This window comes from Schistocerca piceifrons, chromosome 5 (assembly GCF_021461385.2).
Source record: "Schistocerca piceifrons isolate TAMUIC-IGC-003096 chromosome 5, iqSchPice1.1, whole genome shotgun sequence".
Classification (NCBI taxonomy): Eukaryota; Metazoa; Arthropoda; class Insecta; order Orthoptera; family Acrididae; genus Schistocerca; species Schistocerca piceifrons.
Genome location: NC_060142.1, coordinates 329,966,988 through 329,983,420, shown reverse-complemented (window position 1 = coordinate 329,983,420; position 16,433 = coordinate 329,966,988).

Genomic DNA, 16,433 nt, shown 5'->3' with positions numbered 1-16,433 from the left:
GAAGTTCCGGTCTTACGTTAAATCAGTAAGTGGCTCGAAACAGCATATCCAGACACTACGGGATGATGATGGCATTGAAACAGAGGATGACACGCGTAAAGCTGAAATACTAAACACCTTTTTCCAAAGCTGTTTCACAGAGGAAGACCGCACTGCAGTTCCTTCTCTAAATCCTCGCACAAACGAAAATATGGCTGACATCGAAATAAGGGTCCAAGGAATAGAAAAGCAACTGGAATCACTCAATAGAGGAAAGTCCACTGGACCTGACGGGATACCAATTCGATTCTACACAGAGTAGGCGAAAGAACTTGCCCCCCTTCTAACAGCCGTGTACCGCAAGTCTCTAGAGGAACGGAGGGTTCCAAATGATTGGAAAAGAGCACAGATAGTCCCAGTCTTCAAGAAGGGTCGTCGAGCAGATGCGCAAAACTATAGACCTATATCTCTGACGTCGATCTGTTGTAGAATTTTAGAACATGTTTTTTGCTCGAGTATCATGTCGTTTTTGGAAACCCAGAATCTACTATGTAGGAATCAACATGGATTCCGCAAACAGCGATCGTGTGAGACCCAACTCGCTTTATTTGTTCATGAGACCCAGAAAATATTAGATACAGGCTCCCAGGTAGATGCTATTTTTCTTGACTTCCGGAAGGCGTTCGATACAGTTCCGCACTGTCGCCTGATAAACAAAGTAAGAGCCTACGGAATATCAGACCAGCTGTGTGGCTGGATTGAAGAGTTTTTAGCAAACAGAACACAGCATGTTTTTATCAATGGAGAGACGTCTACGGACGTTAAAGTAACCTCTGGCGTGCCACAGGGGAGTGTTATGGGACCATTGCTCTTCACAGTATATATAAATGACCTAGTAGATAGTGTCGGAGGTTCCATACGGCTTTTCGCGGATGATGCTGTAGTATACAAAGAAGTTGCAGCATTAGAAAATTGTAGCGAAATGCAGGAAGATCTGCAGCGGATAGGCACTTGGTGCAGGGAGTGGCAACTGACCCTTAACATAGACAAATGTAATGTATTGCGAATACATAGAAAGAAGGATCCTTTATTGTATGATTATATGATAGCGGAACAAACACTGGTAGCAGTTACTTCTGTAAAATATCTGGGAGTATGCGTGCGGAACGATTTGAAGTGGAATGATCATATAAAATTAATTGTTGGTAAGGCGGGTACCAGGTTGAGATTCATTGGGAGAGTGCTTAGAAAATGTAGTCCATCAACAAAGGAGGTGGCTTACAAACCACTTGTTCGACCTATACTTGAGTATTGCTCATCAGTGTGGGATCCGTACCAGATCGGTCTGACGGAGGAGATAGTGAAGATCCAAAGAAGAGCTGCGCGTTTCGTCACAGGGTTATTTGGTAACCGTGATAGCGTTACGGAGATGTTTAATAAACTCGAGTGGCAGACTCTGCAAGAGAGGCGCTCTGCATCGCGGTGTAGCTTGCTCGCCAGGTTTCGAGAGGGTGCGTTTCTGGATGAGGTATCGAATATATTGCTTCCCCCTACTTATACCTCCCGAGGAGATCACGAATGTAAAATTAGAGAGATTAGAGCGCGCACGGAGTCTTTCTGACAGTCGTTCTTCCCGCGAACCATACGCGACTGGAACAGGAAAGGGAGGTAATGACAGTGGCACGTAAAGTGCCCTCCGCCACACACCGTTGGGTGGCTTGCAGAGTATAAATGTAGATGTAGATGTAGATGTAGATCATATCGCCAAACTCTTCCCTACTGTCGTAGAATGTCCATTTCAGATCTGTGATCGTGGCAGCACACTCTATCAAACCAGTCTCACATCTTTGTACCCATTAAGTTAGCCTCACATAAAAGATCCGCCTGAATAAGAAGGTTAGACCATTATCCTGTGTACCTCATGTATTTGATAGTGGCTAATGGCGATCTACAAAGCCCGTCTGCAAAACATGAGAAAACAGTACTCTGCTACAACGCGGGACACTTCTCTGCTCTCTGCCCCTTGCGGCCCACTTAGCTTAGCAACGCTGTAAATTGGACAATGCCTAGCGGCCCATTGTGATTTTTTTACAGTTTTGTGGTAATTTGTTATGGGACCAAACTGCTGAGGTCAACGATCCCTAGGTTTACACACCACTTATAGTAACTTAAAATAACTTACGCTAAGGACAACACACACACCCATACCCGAGGGAGGACTCGAACCGCCGACGAGGATAGCCGCGCGCACCGTGGCAAGGCGCCTTAGAATCCACGGCTACCCCGGACGCCTCTCCCTGTGGTACAACAACGTTGATGCCTGTCTCTCCGGTCTGCACCGTACTGCGAATCACTATGTCCAAGATCGTTTATAAATATTTTCTTATAGCAGTCGTGCCCGTTCTCATTCTCTAAATTACTAAACTGATATCAAAATTATTGAAAAAGCCATGCTAATTTTTATGTCAGTTTTCAGTGAATGGGTACTGTATATAGTGTTGCCAACAATCGCGCGCGCACACACACACACACACACACACACACACGCGCGCGCGCGCGCGCGCGCAGAGAGAGATGACAAAACCCCAACAAAAGACTGACGAAGACACACTGTGCAAGTTGTTGTTGTTGTTGTTGTGGTCTTCAGTCCAGAGACTGGTTTGATGCAGCTCTTCATACTACTCTATCCTGTGCAAATTTCTTCAAGTACCTAATGCTACCTACATCCTTCTGAATCTGCTTAGTGTAATCATCTCTTGGTCTCCCTCAACGAGTTTTACCGTCCACGCTGCCCTCCAGTACCAAAGTGGTTATCAATTGATGCCTTAGAACATGTCCTACCAACCAGTCCCTTCTTCTAGTGAAATTGTACCCCAAATTCTTCTTCTCCCGAATTCTATTCAGTTCCTCCTGATTAGTTATGTGTTCTACCCATCTAATCTTCAGCATTTTTCGCAGCACCACATTTCGAAAGCTTCTATTCTCTTCTTGCCTAAACTATTTATCGTCAATGTTTCACTACCATACATGGCTACACTCCATACAAACACTTTCAGAAAAGACTTCCTGACTCGATGTTAACAAACTTCTCTTCTTCAGAAACGTTTTCCTTGTCATTGCCAGTCTCTACTTCGACTACGATCAGTTATTTTGCTCCCCAAATATCAAAACTCATCTACTACCTTAAGTGTCTCATTTACTAATCTAATACCCTCAGCATGACCTGATCTAATTCGACTATATTCCATTATTCTCGTTTTGCTTTTATTGATGTTCATCTTATATCCTCCTTTTAAGACACTGTCCATTCCGTTCAACTGCTCTTGCAAGTCCTTAGCTGTTTCTGACAGATTTAGAATGTCATAGACAAACCTCAACGTTTTTATTTCTTCTCCATGCATTTTAATTCCTACACGGAATTATTCTTTTGTTTCCTTTACTGGTTGCTCAATATACAGATTGAATAACATCGGGGATAGGCTACAACATTGTCTCACTCCCTTCCCAACCACTGCTTCTCTTCCATGCCCCTTGGCCCTTATAACTGCCATTTGGTTTCTGTACAAATTGTAAATAGTCTTTCGCTCCCTGTATTTGACCAATGCCACCTTCCGATTTTGAAAGAGAGTATTCCAGTCAACACTGTCAAAAGCTTTCTCTAAGTCTAAAAATGCCAGAAACGTAGGTTTGCCTTTGTGTAATCTATCTTCCAAGATGAGTCGTAGGGTTATTATTGCCTTACGTGTTGCATCGTTTCTACGGAATACAAACCCGAGGTCGGCTTCTACATGTTTTTCCATTTGTATGTAAACAAATCGTGTTACTATTTTGCAGCCGTGACTTGGTAAACTGATAGCTTGCAATTTTCACATCTTTGTTTCTGGAATTATTACGTTCGTCTGGAAGCCTGAAGGTGTTTCGCCAGTCTCATACATCTTGCTCACCAGATGATAGAGTTTTGTCGTGGCTGGTTTTCCCAAGGCTATCAGTAGTTCTAATGGCATGTTGTCTACTCCCGGAGCCTTTTTTCGACCTAGGTCTTTCAGTGCTCTGTAAACTCTTCATGCAGTATCACATCTCCCATTTCATCTTCATCCACGTCTTCTTCCATCTCCATACTACTGCCCTCAAGTACATCGCACTTGTATAGACCCTCTATATACACCTCCCACCTTTCCACTTTCCCTTCTTTGTTTAGTACTGGTGTTCCATTAAACCTCTTGATATTCGCACAAGTGGTTCCTAAATCTCTGTCTTACTATTATATAATCTATCTGAAACATTTCAGTGTCTCCAGGCCTCTTCCTTGTATACAACCTTCTTTCATGATTCTTGAACCAAGTGTTAGCTTTGGTTAAGTTATGAACCGTGCAAGATTCTACCAGGCGGCTTCCTCTTTCATTCCTTACCCCCATTCCATATTCACTTACTACGTTTCCTTCCCTTCCTTCTTCTCCTGTCGAATTCAAGTCCTCCACGACTATTAAAGTTTCGTCTCCCTTCACTATCTGAATAATTTCTTTTATCTAATCATACATTTCTTCAATCTCATCGTCATCTGCGGAGCTAGTTGGCATATATACTAGTACTATTATGGTAGGCGTGGGCTTCGTGTCTTTCTTGACTATAATAATGGGTTCACGGTGCTGTTCGTCTATTTTTTACTCATTATCAAACCTATTCCTTCATCACCCCTATTTGATTTTGTATTTAATAACCATGTATTCACCTGACAAGAAGTCTTGTACCTCCTGCCACCGAACTTCTCTAATTCCCACTATATCTAACATTAATCTATCCACTTTCTTTTTTAAATTTTCTAACCCACCTGCCCAATTAAGGGATCTGACATTCCACGCTCCGATCCACAGAAGGACAGTTTTGTTTCTCCTACTAACAACGTCCTCCTGTGTAGTCCCCACCCAGAGATCCGATTGGGGGACTATTTTACCTCCGGAATATCTTACCCAAAATGACTCCATCATCATTTAACTATACAGAAAAGCTGCATGCCCTCGGTAAAAATTAAGGCTGTAGTTTCCTCTTGCTTTCAGCCGTTCGCAGTAACTGCACAGCAAGCCGTTTTGGTTAATGTTACAAGGCCGTATCAGTCGATCAACTGCAGTTACTGAAATAGCATATGCCCTCTTCCGGAACTTCACGTTTGTCTGGCCTCTCAACAGACACCCCTCCGTTGTGGTTGCACTTACGGTATCGCTATTTGTATCGCTGAAGCCCTCAAGCCTCCCCACCAACGGTAAGTTCCATGGTTCATGAGGGCGACAGTTGCAGTGGACAGCATTAAGCAGTATACAATTAACTCACACAATCAGCACACAGTAAACACTGTAATACGCCGAAAATCGGGCATTATTTTGTGTTCAGGCAACTAAGTACAACTCCAACACGGAACATGTGGGTTAATTGGATCACAAAAAGTAAGAACAGCCAAAGTTTCCAGATTGAGATTTTCACTCTGCAGCGGAGTGTGCGCTGATATGAAACTTCCTGGCAGATTAAAACTGTGTGCCCGACCGAGACTCGAACTCGGTTCTTTTGCCTTTCGCGGGCAAGTGCTCTACCAACTGAGCTACTGAAGCACGACTCACGCCCGCTACTCACAGCTTTACTTCTGCCAGTACCTCGTCTCCTACCTTCCAAACTTTACAGAAGCTCTCCTGCGAACCTTACAGCACTCCTGAAAGAAAGGATATTGCGGAGACGTGGCTTAGCCACAGCCTGGGGGATGTTTCCAGAATGAGATTTTCACTCTGCATCGGAGTGTGCGCTCATATGAAACTTCCTGGCTGATTAAAACTGTGTACCCGACCGAGACTCGAACTCGGGACCTTTGCCTTTCGCGGGCGGGCAAGTGCTCTACCAACTTTTTTTTTTTTTTTTTCTTTTTGATCAGGTAGTGGGCTGGAGGAGGCAAGGTGGGCAGGGGTCGCGACCCGAGGCCTGTCCACGATGTCTCCCCCCTCCCATCCTGGGGATGTGAAGTGGTACAAAGGATGCAGTTGGTGTATTATTGTGATTCTTTTTTTTAATTTTATTTATTCATTTATTTTGAATTTTTTTTAAATTTTTTTTCATTTTTTTAAATTTTTTTTAACAGTAAGGAACTGAAAACTAGTAAGTGCACTCTTTGCGTCGAGTTGGGGACGCACATAACTAAAACCATGCTAATAGTTGTAGAAAAAGGCATAAAGAAAGAGAGCAAAGTGCGGGGCGAAGGAAACCATGAAACAAAACTGAAGGGTGGAATCCATACCACCATTAACCAGTGCTACATCGTGCACCGGATGGGGAAACTAAAACTGCGAAGACCTTTTCGCACCGGGGACAAAAAGAGGAAATGGGGCAAATACTGCTACAGAGTGTGAGGGTTCACAACGAAACTCTCCATCTGCTGTATCATCCAGGTATGACTTCTCGTAATGATGAAAGTAGATCCCACGTCGTACCGTGTAGTGTTCTATCATCGTATTGTAATTTTAGCTTCTCTTACCCGTGATGTTCCAGCTACGTGGAGGGTCGTGGAACGCACTCCACAAAAAATTGGAAAAATATTGTCGATACTTAGGGTTACGGAGGATCTTGCAATGTCGTTCCTGCAAATAGTTCCAAAAGTCTAAAGTGTCCTTAGTGCCGTCTTGAAACAAATAATGCACTGCATGTCCACGAAGCCACGTCATTGCATTAGTTTTAGTGCGTGGGTAATATGTTTCATCCGGGAATAAGATAGTCTTGCGGTCGATATGATTCGGCGTTACCCGAAGGAAGTATGCTGACATTTGCCTCACTAAGTGCCACACTGCCGTAGACTCGCCACAGCTAAGACGGTGTTCATCGTCGTCTTGGACGCCACAGCTCGTGCACGTGGGTGAGTCCACCATGTGGATCACATGTAGCCTTGATCTGGTCACCTGCTTACCGTTGACAGCGATATACCACATCGCCGTGACGTCAGTGTCCAGTGTTACGTGGTGAACTGTCCTCCACACTACTCGCCAGTTGACGTTCGGGTGCTTACTCTCCACGACGTTATCGGGTCGTCCACGTTGCAGGACCCTATAAACCGTCTTTGCCGTCGCCAGTTGAGTCGCTGGTAAGGCAAGTCGAACGTAACTGAGTTCGAGGTAAAAGACACCGATGTAGAAGAGCGAGGAGGGGACATGGTGTATCGGCACAGGCGGCAACAGGGAGGGCGGTGCAAGTTCTTCTATTAACAAACTGGTCAGACTGTCCGGACGGCGGTGCCGTAGTTTGACTAATGTGCTCACAAATAGGGCGACCGCTCTGTCATAAACGTAATAAAGGCCAAGCCCTCCCCGATCCGGAGGAAGGGTGAGAGTCTCATATTTGATCTTGAAAAGCATTCCTGAACTCACGAAGGACCCAAAAGCCGCATGTATACGGCGTGCTAACATCACCAGTATAGGTAATATCTGGGCGATGTGCGGAATGCATGACGCTAAATGTGAGTTAACATACTGGGTCCGTTGGACGATGTCCAGGGCTCGTAGGCGGTTGTTGGCAATTCCAGTCCGAACATTCCGTAAAAGCCGTCGAAAGTTGTGAGCAGCGGTCCGTCGTATATCGTCTGTAAAGTCAATGCCAAGACATTTCAAACTATCTCTGAGCTGTAAGGGGGTGACACTGTTCTCAGACAATCCGACCCCGATGTTCATCGCCACCGATTTTGCGACGTTGATACGACTACCAGCGGCCATGCCATATTTCGTTATCCAATTTAGTGCGCTAGCGGTGTCGTCACCGTGGCGGATGACAATCACCAGGTCGTCAGCGTACGCTTTACACCGGGAAGTGTGGCCTCGTAACGTCATACCCGTTAGTCGTTGGCGCAGGCCGCAGAGGAGAGGTTCCATGGCCACAGCGTAAAGTAAAGTGGACAGAGGGCACCCTTGGCGTATCGATCGAGAAATGGTGAGGGGCTGCGAAGGTCGGCCGTTGACGATCACCTTGGACGTCGCGCCACGGAGGAGTCGCATTACAACAGTGGCGAATGGCTGTGGGTACCGCATATGTTGGAGGACCGCTTCCAAATAGTTGTGGTCCACTCGGTCGAAAGCTTGACTAAAATCGATTGCCGCCAGTGCACCCTTCAGACGACATGCCCTCGCCAGTGAGATCAAGTCACGATATTCACTGAGTGCTGTTTGAATATTATTGTCGCCTCCTAATGACATTTGATCGGGTGAGATAACATTTCGTAGGGTCTGGCGTATCCGCGCCGCTAACAGTCGAGAAAAGATCTTAAAGTCGCAGTTCAATAGCGTCAACTGGCGGTAGTCCTGCAGTCGTGAGCCACCGGACGGTTTGTGAATAGGAATAATCATTCCTTCCACAAGGGCCGCAGGGAGCGGCACGTCCGGGGATAGGAGTTCGCGACAGATGTCCGTCCATCTGGAGGCTAATAAATATTGAAAAGTCCGGTAAAATTCCAAGGGGAGGCCATCAGGACCCGGAGACTTGTTGACAGCACCTTTTCGAAAGGCGTCGATCACTTCTTCTTCTGTAATTTCTTCCATCAAGGCCGCTTCCATTGCCGGGGTGACGGTGCCGTAAATCGTCTGAGAGACGTCCTCCAGTGCTGTCGGATCAGGGGTCTGAGCGGAATAGAGTTGGGAATAATGATTGTAGAACGCTGTGTTTATGTCTTGTTGCGTGGTGAGGCGATGACCGTCCTCCGTGTCGATGAAGCGTATCAGCGCTCGTTGGCGTCGTTTACGTTCACGAAGTACGTGGAACATTGACGGGCGTTCGCTCGGTATCCGATCCTGCGTCCTCGAGCGGATGACTACCCCCTCTAGGTGGCGTCGCATATGAGCGAGGATCTGAGCCTTAGCACGGTGAACCGCCGTTTGTCGTTCCGGAGACGGCGCCATAGAATCGCAGTCGCGCAGGACCCGGAAGTAAAAGTCGAGTGTATGTCTTCGCCAGGTAGCGTGGTCACGACCGTAGGTTATCAACGTTCGCCTCAGTGCCGGTTTGGCGCAGTCCAACCACCAGCGGATCGTTGTGGGATATGCACGGAGGCGATTTTCACACGAGTGCCACGTATCCTCAACGGCTTGGCGGCAATCCGGGTACGACAGGTGAGCGATGTTTAATTTCCACGGGCTGCGGCTTCTCCACACTTGTTGCCGCCGCAGGGTGACGGCACAAATGTAAGCTGAGTGGTCCGAGAATGCTGCAGGCCACAGTTTCGCATCCTGTGTTCCAGCGGCGAGAGGGCGTGAGACATAAATCCGATCGATACGACTGGAAGAGTGACTTGTGAAGTGCGTGAATCCCGGTCGGTGGCCGTGAAGATGTTCCCAAGTGTCCACCATCTGCAGGTCTCGAATTAGCGTCCCGAGTTCCGGGCACGGATTATGTCGTGGGAGTTGATCTCTGGGCGCCAGTACGCAATTGTAGTCACCTCCAAACACCAGATGGTCGTGGCGGCCTTGGAAGAGCGGGGTGACGTCTTCCGCAAAGAATCGTGAACGTTCGCGACGTTTGTCCGTCCCGGAAGGTGCGTAGATATTGATAAGGCGGACCCCCAGTACTGTGAGTGCCATTCCTCTTGCCCCAGGCAGAAACAGGATATCGTCCGCCACTATCCCTTCCCGAAGAAGTACAGCGACACCGCTGCCTGTTGGTGAAGCTGGAGAGACGCAAGCATCGTAACCGTACATGCCTGGGAAGTCGTCGACGTACACTTCCTGGAGAAGGGCTATGTCGATGGAAGCAGAGTTCAACATATCCTGAAACAAGGATAACTTAGCGCGTGTCCGTATAGTGTTAATGTTTATAGTTGCAACGCGATAAGTTTGAGGTCTATCCACAGCATCCGTGTTGGCCATCAATACCCTGGTAAGGCTGTCTCGTCACTGTAACTGACGGCGGGAAAGGATCAACACTGGTGGGGTAAATTTCCCCCCGTGTCGTCCGACACGATGGGCAAGGAGTGATCCTCACAGTCGTCCGCCCAGTCGCCGTGAAACACCATCGGCTGTTGGTGGCTGTTAGTGGCTGCTGCGGCACTCGGCGCTGACTCCATCGGCTCTGCTGGCTGGGAATCGGCAGCGGATGTCTGCTTGTGATCCTGCTGTGCTGTGGGGTCTGAGGGGCTGAAGCCGTCACCACGGCGATCTGTTGAGTTTGAAGTTACAGCGGCCTCTGTACCGCCGGTACCGTCGTCGGAATTTCCAAAGTCCATGTCAGACGATCGCTGCAAACACTAATCCGATGGAGCACGCCGCCGTCTCTTGTGTTTTCGCGGGGAACGCTGTTTACGGACGTGTGTTTCAGTATCTGAATGTGGGTGGATTTCGTCAGCTGCTCCGGTGTCTGGAAGAAAAGCCGCTGTCGGCACAACCCGTGGGTCAATGTCCATTCTGGCATCCACGCCTTCTTGCAAGGTCGATCGGTGATTATCTTCAGGTGGGGGCGCCGTTGTAGAGGCCGGATCCTGTACTGCAGAAGCCATTTTGGTCTCTCCATCGGGGGCGGCTATCGGACTACTGTCGTCAGCATCGGAAAGAGTTGCTGCCCGTGTAACATCGGCGTAATTGAGAGGAAGGGTCGTCACCGTAGAAGGAGTCATAGATTCACCTGTCGGGATTTGAGTAAGCCGTCGTCGGAGACAATCCGACCGGACGTGCCCTTCTTGGCCACAACCAGAACAAGTGCGTGGCTGACCGTCATACATAATGATCGCCCTACATCCGCCGATGACAAGATATGACGGAACATGTTTGGTCAGTTCAATTTTAATCTGTCGTACCCCGTTAAGAACGGGTTACGTTGTAAAGGTGGTCCATTTTTCGGCCATATGGCTGATCACTCTGCCGTAGGGCTGGAAAGCCGCGGTGACTACGTCCGGTGGTACTTCGAAAGGGAGTTCGAAGACGCGTATCGTACGGAGGCCAAGCCCCGCGTGATCGATAGAGACCGCCCCAATATGGCCATCAGAATGTTTGAATTTAAGATCGTTCGCATGTGCGCTCACGATTCTTTTGCACACCTTGTCACTTACTAGCTTGACGTAGACAACACTGCTCGTGATAGAGAGATGGATACCAATTATGTCTCGCGGGTCAATTTTAACGTCGTCACGTAGAAAACGTTCCACTTCAAAAGCTCGCGGTCGTGCATGATCGGTTTGAAAACTGATCTTGATGGTGGTTTGTCTGTATGAATGTGCCATGTTGCGTCGGTAGTGATGGACTCTAAACTAGCGGCGACGAAGTAGTAAACAACTACGGGCACTCGCGACCGCGCGGACGGGACGTAAACAAGACGTCCTCGCCGCAGCGCTGCGGAAAGCAGACTGCCCAACTGAGCTACCGAAGCACGACTCACGGCCGGTACTCACAGCTTTACTTCTGCCAGTACCTCGTCTCCTACCTTCCAAACTTTACAGAAGCTCTCCTGCGAACCTTGCAGAACTAGCACCCCTATGAGACGTACTGTGAGGCTTTCTGAAATAAATCATCCACACAGTTCCTAAGATAACAAGAGCACCTAAGTACGAGACCTACGGCGCAATTACCTTAACATCCCGTGCATACAAGTTGCCGAAAAGAATAATGTAAGCAACAATGTAAAACAAAATACACATGTTAGTTTCCGTCAGTCTGGCCTTCGGAAAAGTAAAGACACTAGGGAGGCAGTTCTGACGAAGCTGTTGACAGTACGCGTTCATGGGATTTGTCGATCAAGAAAAAGCGTTCGACAATACTCAGTGCTACAAGACACTTGAAGTTCAGAGATAAATAAAGATAAGGTTTGGGAATGGGTGTGGCTGAGTATACAGTATGTGCAAGAAACAAGAATGGAAGACCAAGAAAGGAGTGCTCACCATAAAAATTGCTTAAGGCACGGATACAAAAAGATGGTTCAAATGGCTCTGAGCACTATGCGACTTAACCTCTGAGGTCATCAGTCGCCTAGAACTTAGAACTAATTAAACCTAACTAACCTAAAGACATCACACACATCCATGCCCGAGGCAGGATTCGAACCTGCGACCGTAGCGGTCGCTCGTCTCCAGACTGCAGCGCCGAGAACCGTACGGCCACTCCGGCCGGCACGATTACAATGCTGGCAATGTAAGATCTGGTGAGTGATGTGGCTCAATGTGGAAAATGTACTAGAACCATGAATAGAAGACCTTGAAAGGAGTGCTCGTCTTAAAAAGTGTGTAAGACAGGGGTGCAGTACTTATCCACAAGTGTTCAATACATACATCAAAGAAACATTGACAGATTTAAGAGGATGGTTTATAAGTGATATGAAAGTCGGGGTAAGAGAAACAGAACTGATTGGGTTTGCTGATGACGTTATTATCGTGTCTCAAGAAGAAGAAGAACGAGACATAAAGGAATGTATGGTCTACTGTGCTCGGAATATGGCTTTAGAATAAACCGAGGAAAGACAGAAGTAATGAGGACCAGCAGAAATGAAATTAATGCGAAACTTAACATTGAAATTTGTGACAACGATGTAGACAAAGCGAAGAGGATGCACCGAGAATATAAAAAGGACGCGCCAACAACCAAAAAGAAGACATTCGTATCCAAAAGAAGTCTACTAGCACCGAACATCTACATATAGAACTATACTCTCCAATTCATACTTAAGCGCCTGGGAGAGGGTTCATCGAACTACTTTCAAACTGTCCTCGTGCCGTTCCATTCTCCAACAGGGCGCGGGAACAACGAAGACATATATCTGTCAGTGCAAACTCTGCGCTCTCTTATTTATTACGATGATTTTTTCTTTCTACACGCGTAAGCGTTAGCAAATTGATTTCGTATTCGAGGAGAAAGTTGGAGATTGTAATTCGTGAAAATATTTCGCTGTAACGATGAATGTTTTAATAACTGCTACCCAACTCGCGTATCATATCCATGACACTCTCTGCCCTGTTGCGCAGTAATACAAAACTAGCTACACGAACTTTATCGATGCCATGCATCAATCCAAACTGGTAATCATCTCGTAGCTTACCGATAATCTCTAGCAGATGACGGACTAGCATGCTGTAGGCAGTCTCGTTAGTGGATTTATTGCATCTTTTGATTTTTTGTCAATAAAACGCCATATTAGGTTCGAATTCCCCTAACAGGATCTATGTCATCTTTCCGGTTTAAGTTCATCATTCGTCAGGGTTATCCCTAGATATTTAGTTTAATTTACAGCTTTCATTTTTGTCTGATTCTTCATGTAACTGAAATTTATAATGAGACTGTACGTCAGATTCTATGACATCCGACGTTTAATGTTTTCTAGATTCTCCCGAACATTTTCATATTTCATGCACTAAAAACGGAAAATTTAAACACATTGAAACAATATTTTAAATTTGGCATGTGTCGCAGTTTTCACAACCTCATACACAGTGCCAGAGTTGAACAGTCACATCTTAGGAACCGCACGTCTAGAGGACTGTGAATAGTCTTGTTTTTATTTTACTATTACGTCTCAGATATTGACATTAAGAATAAACAATCAGTCGTTTACTTGTGGTAACCTCGAAAACACCTTGGCATTCATCTGTCCAGTCCATTAACACCTTGTTGTTCAGCAGGTTCAACAAATGTGGGTTACTAAGTGACTGACCTATGCCATCCACATAAACCAAGGAAACCTTTTGATTGCTTCTTACAGCATGGTGCAGGAAAATCCTTGATCGCTTCTAGTTTGTCCTCATCCGGTTTGATCCCTTTTGCATTAACGATGTGACCAAGAAATATAACCTCACTCCTACCAAAATACAATTTCTCCAAATTACCTGTCACTCCTTCTTTCTCAAAGGCCGTAAGTACTCCTTCAAGTGTTTTAACATGCTCTTCCCAGTTTGCAGTTGCTATCAAGGTATCATCAACGTACACAGTGACCTTCTTACTCAACTGCTCGCCAAGCACCTTATCCAATGCTCTAACAAAGGCAGGTGTGGAAATATTGAGGCCAAATGGTAGTACACGATACTGTTAGCTCCTTTCTCCATAAAAGAATGCAGTGCAGGGTCTTGAATCCTTATGGAGAGGGTCCTGCCAGTACCCCAATCAGAGATCAATATTACTGAATACTCTTTCCCCATGAAACTTTTGGAGTAACTCTTCCAAATTCCCAGGTATCTCTCTTTCTGGAATAATAATTTTATTCACTGGGCGTGCGTCCAATACTGCTCTGACATTGCCATTCTTCTTTTCCACAACGGACAATGGGTTGTTATATTGGCTAGTTGACCTTTCTATTATTCACATTCGCAATATTCGCTGGGGCTCTTCTTCCACACTTTCACGTTTCGATTGAGGTATCGCATAAGGCCGTAAAAAAATTGGTTCATGCTCCTTCATTTGTAATTTGCACTCAGCTGTCTTGATTATACCTAGTTCACTTCAAAAAACCTGCCAGTACTTTCGCAGGATCCTCATCAAATCTTCTTTGGTCTAATGGTCTTGATGCTCTAATAACTGGAGTTTCCGTTTCACAACCGGTTCAATGTCTTCCGTGCTTATCTTGCCTTCCTTCCTCCACTGCTTCTTGCTCAGAGCTCCCAAATCTCCTTTCATAGCTCCTTGTGGTGTTAGTTGCAGATCAATATCACAGCATATCTTAGTCGTTCCAACTACTTCTTTGACATTGATCCTCTCTTTAAATGCAATAACAATTTCCGTTCCTCCTTTCTGCACTTCCAAACATCTTTTCCAAAGTTTAATTGAGCCTTTTTGTTCACTTAGCTAGTTGACCCCCTAAGATTATGGACAAAGCCAACTCTGGCACGACTAGCGCCGACACATCATAATCTTCATCACCAAGCTCCATTGTGACTAAGATCTGTTCCTTAATAACCTTGCTCTTTGCTCCAACGACACCTGTGATACAAATTCCATGTACAGAAAAATAGAGTATTCTCCTGCATTGTTCCAACCACTTCGTATAGAGCTTCTGACATACTGCATTGACCTGGCTACCAGAGTCCACTAACACATCGATACGAGTGCCAAAGATTTGTGCTTCAATGAGACGCTGTATAGCTTCCTCACGGCCTTCACCAACTTCTTGCAATATGTCTCCCATAATCTCTGTCACATTATACAGCTTGTGAATAGACATAATTATGGGCCCTCCATCCTCCGTTCATGATCGGGATTGTAACGTCTCTTAGCAAAAGACATATTATGTAATAAAGAGAAAACATTGTGTGTCATGTTTTGTTCTTGTATGGAATTATGTACAGTTTTTTTTTTTTTTTTTATAATATCTGTGTCCGCGAGTACTGAAACCGCCACAGACGATACTTATTAAATATCAAACAAAGATGAGAATAGGTGACTAATATAAATAGTAAAAAACGAACATTAATTTCTCTGTCGTCTTCTTGGAGTTACGTGAGTAGGATAGCCTATGACGTTATATTGTACGCTAGCGTAGCATTCTTTTGTCAAGATTGTAAGAGGGACGCCATTAGACATAGTCTTGGAAAGGTGTGTAATTAATTGAATTGTTTAAATGTTTTGAATAGAGTTACTTAGTGAAACCTTGCATTATGATTTGTAGTACGCTTGCCCTGTATTTTATCCCATCCCTTTAAGACATTTTCAGTTATTTCAATATTATTCGTGATGCAGAGCTGCGCTACGAACGAACGATCCGCTGCCCCGGCGCATTCAAATTGCATTAAATGAAATCTATCATACCGCAAAGAAGCGGGCAGGTAATAGTGAAGTAAATTTATTTCCGTCAGCTTTCGGAACTGCAGAGCAGAGCAGCAGATTTTATGATGTGTTTTACAGGTTGACGCGGGCTGCTGATAATATATTACTAACAGTGCAAAAAGATAATTTACCTTCATAACATAAAAGAAATCTTGTTGTGCGTAGTTCTGGTCTGGAAACTTTATAGTAAAAACATCTTTTTTCTCCGATAATAGTCTCATGTTCTCGTGTTAGTCGTGGTACTTATTGGTGTTTTACTGTTAACAAAAATCCACTGCAAAACTTTGATGTTGAACAATCATTTCGTACTGTAACATCAGTATTGATAACAAAGTAATTTTCCTTAACCTTTTCAATAGCTATAAAGTAAGGAAGATATGTTGAACTTTATAGTGAGTTACAGTAGCGAAAAAATGTTCCTTTACTAGAAAGCCAGATCCAGAAGAATAAGAACATAATATATTTTGTTTTGTTTAAAATGAATGATCCAAAGAAAGTCATAGCACAGCATCACTAAAATGTATTTCGGGGCTCTTTTCCTAGCAACATATTTTATCTCATATATTAGTTGTTACGCGATTAATAATAATATAACAAAGCAAATAATAATAAAAGAGCAAGCGAAACTGGCGCCCAGCGTACGGCACGAATTTGCAGTGGCCACGAAAATAATAACTGTTTTATGTGTTTTCTTTCATTGTCTATTGTTATACA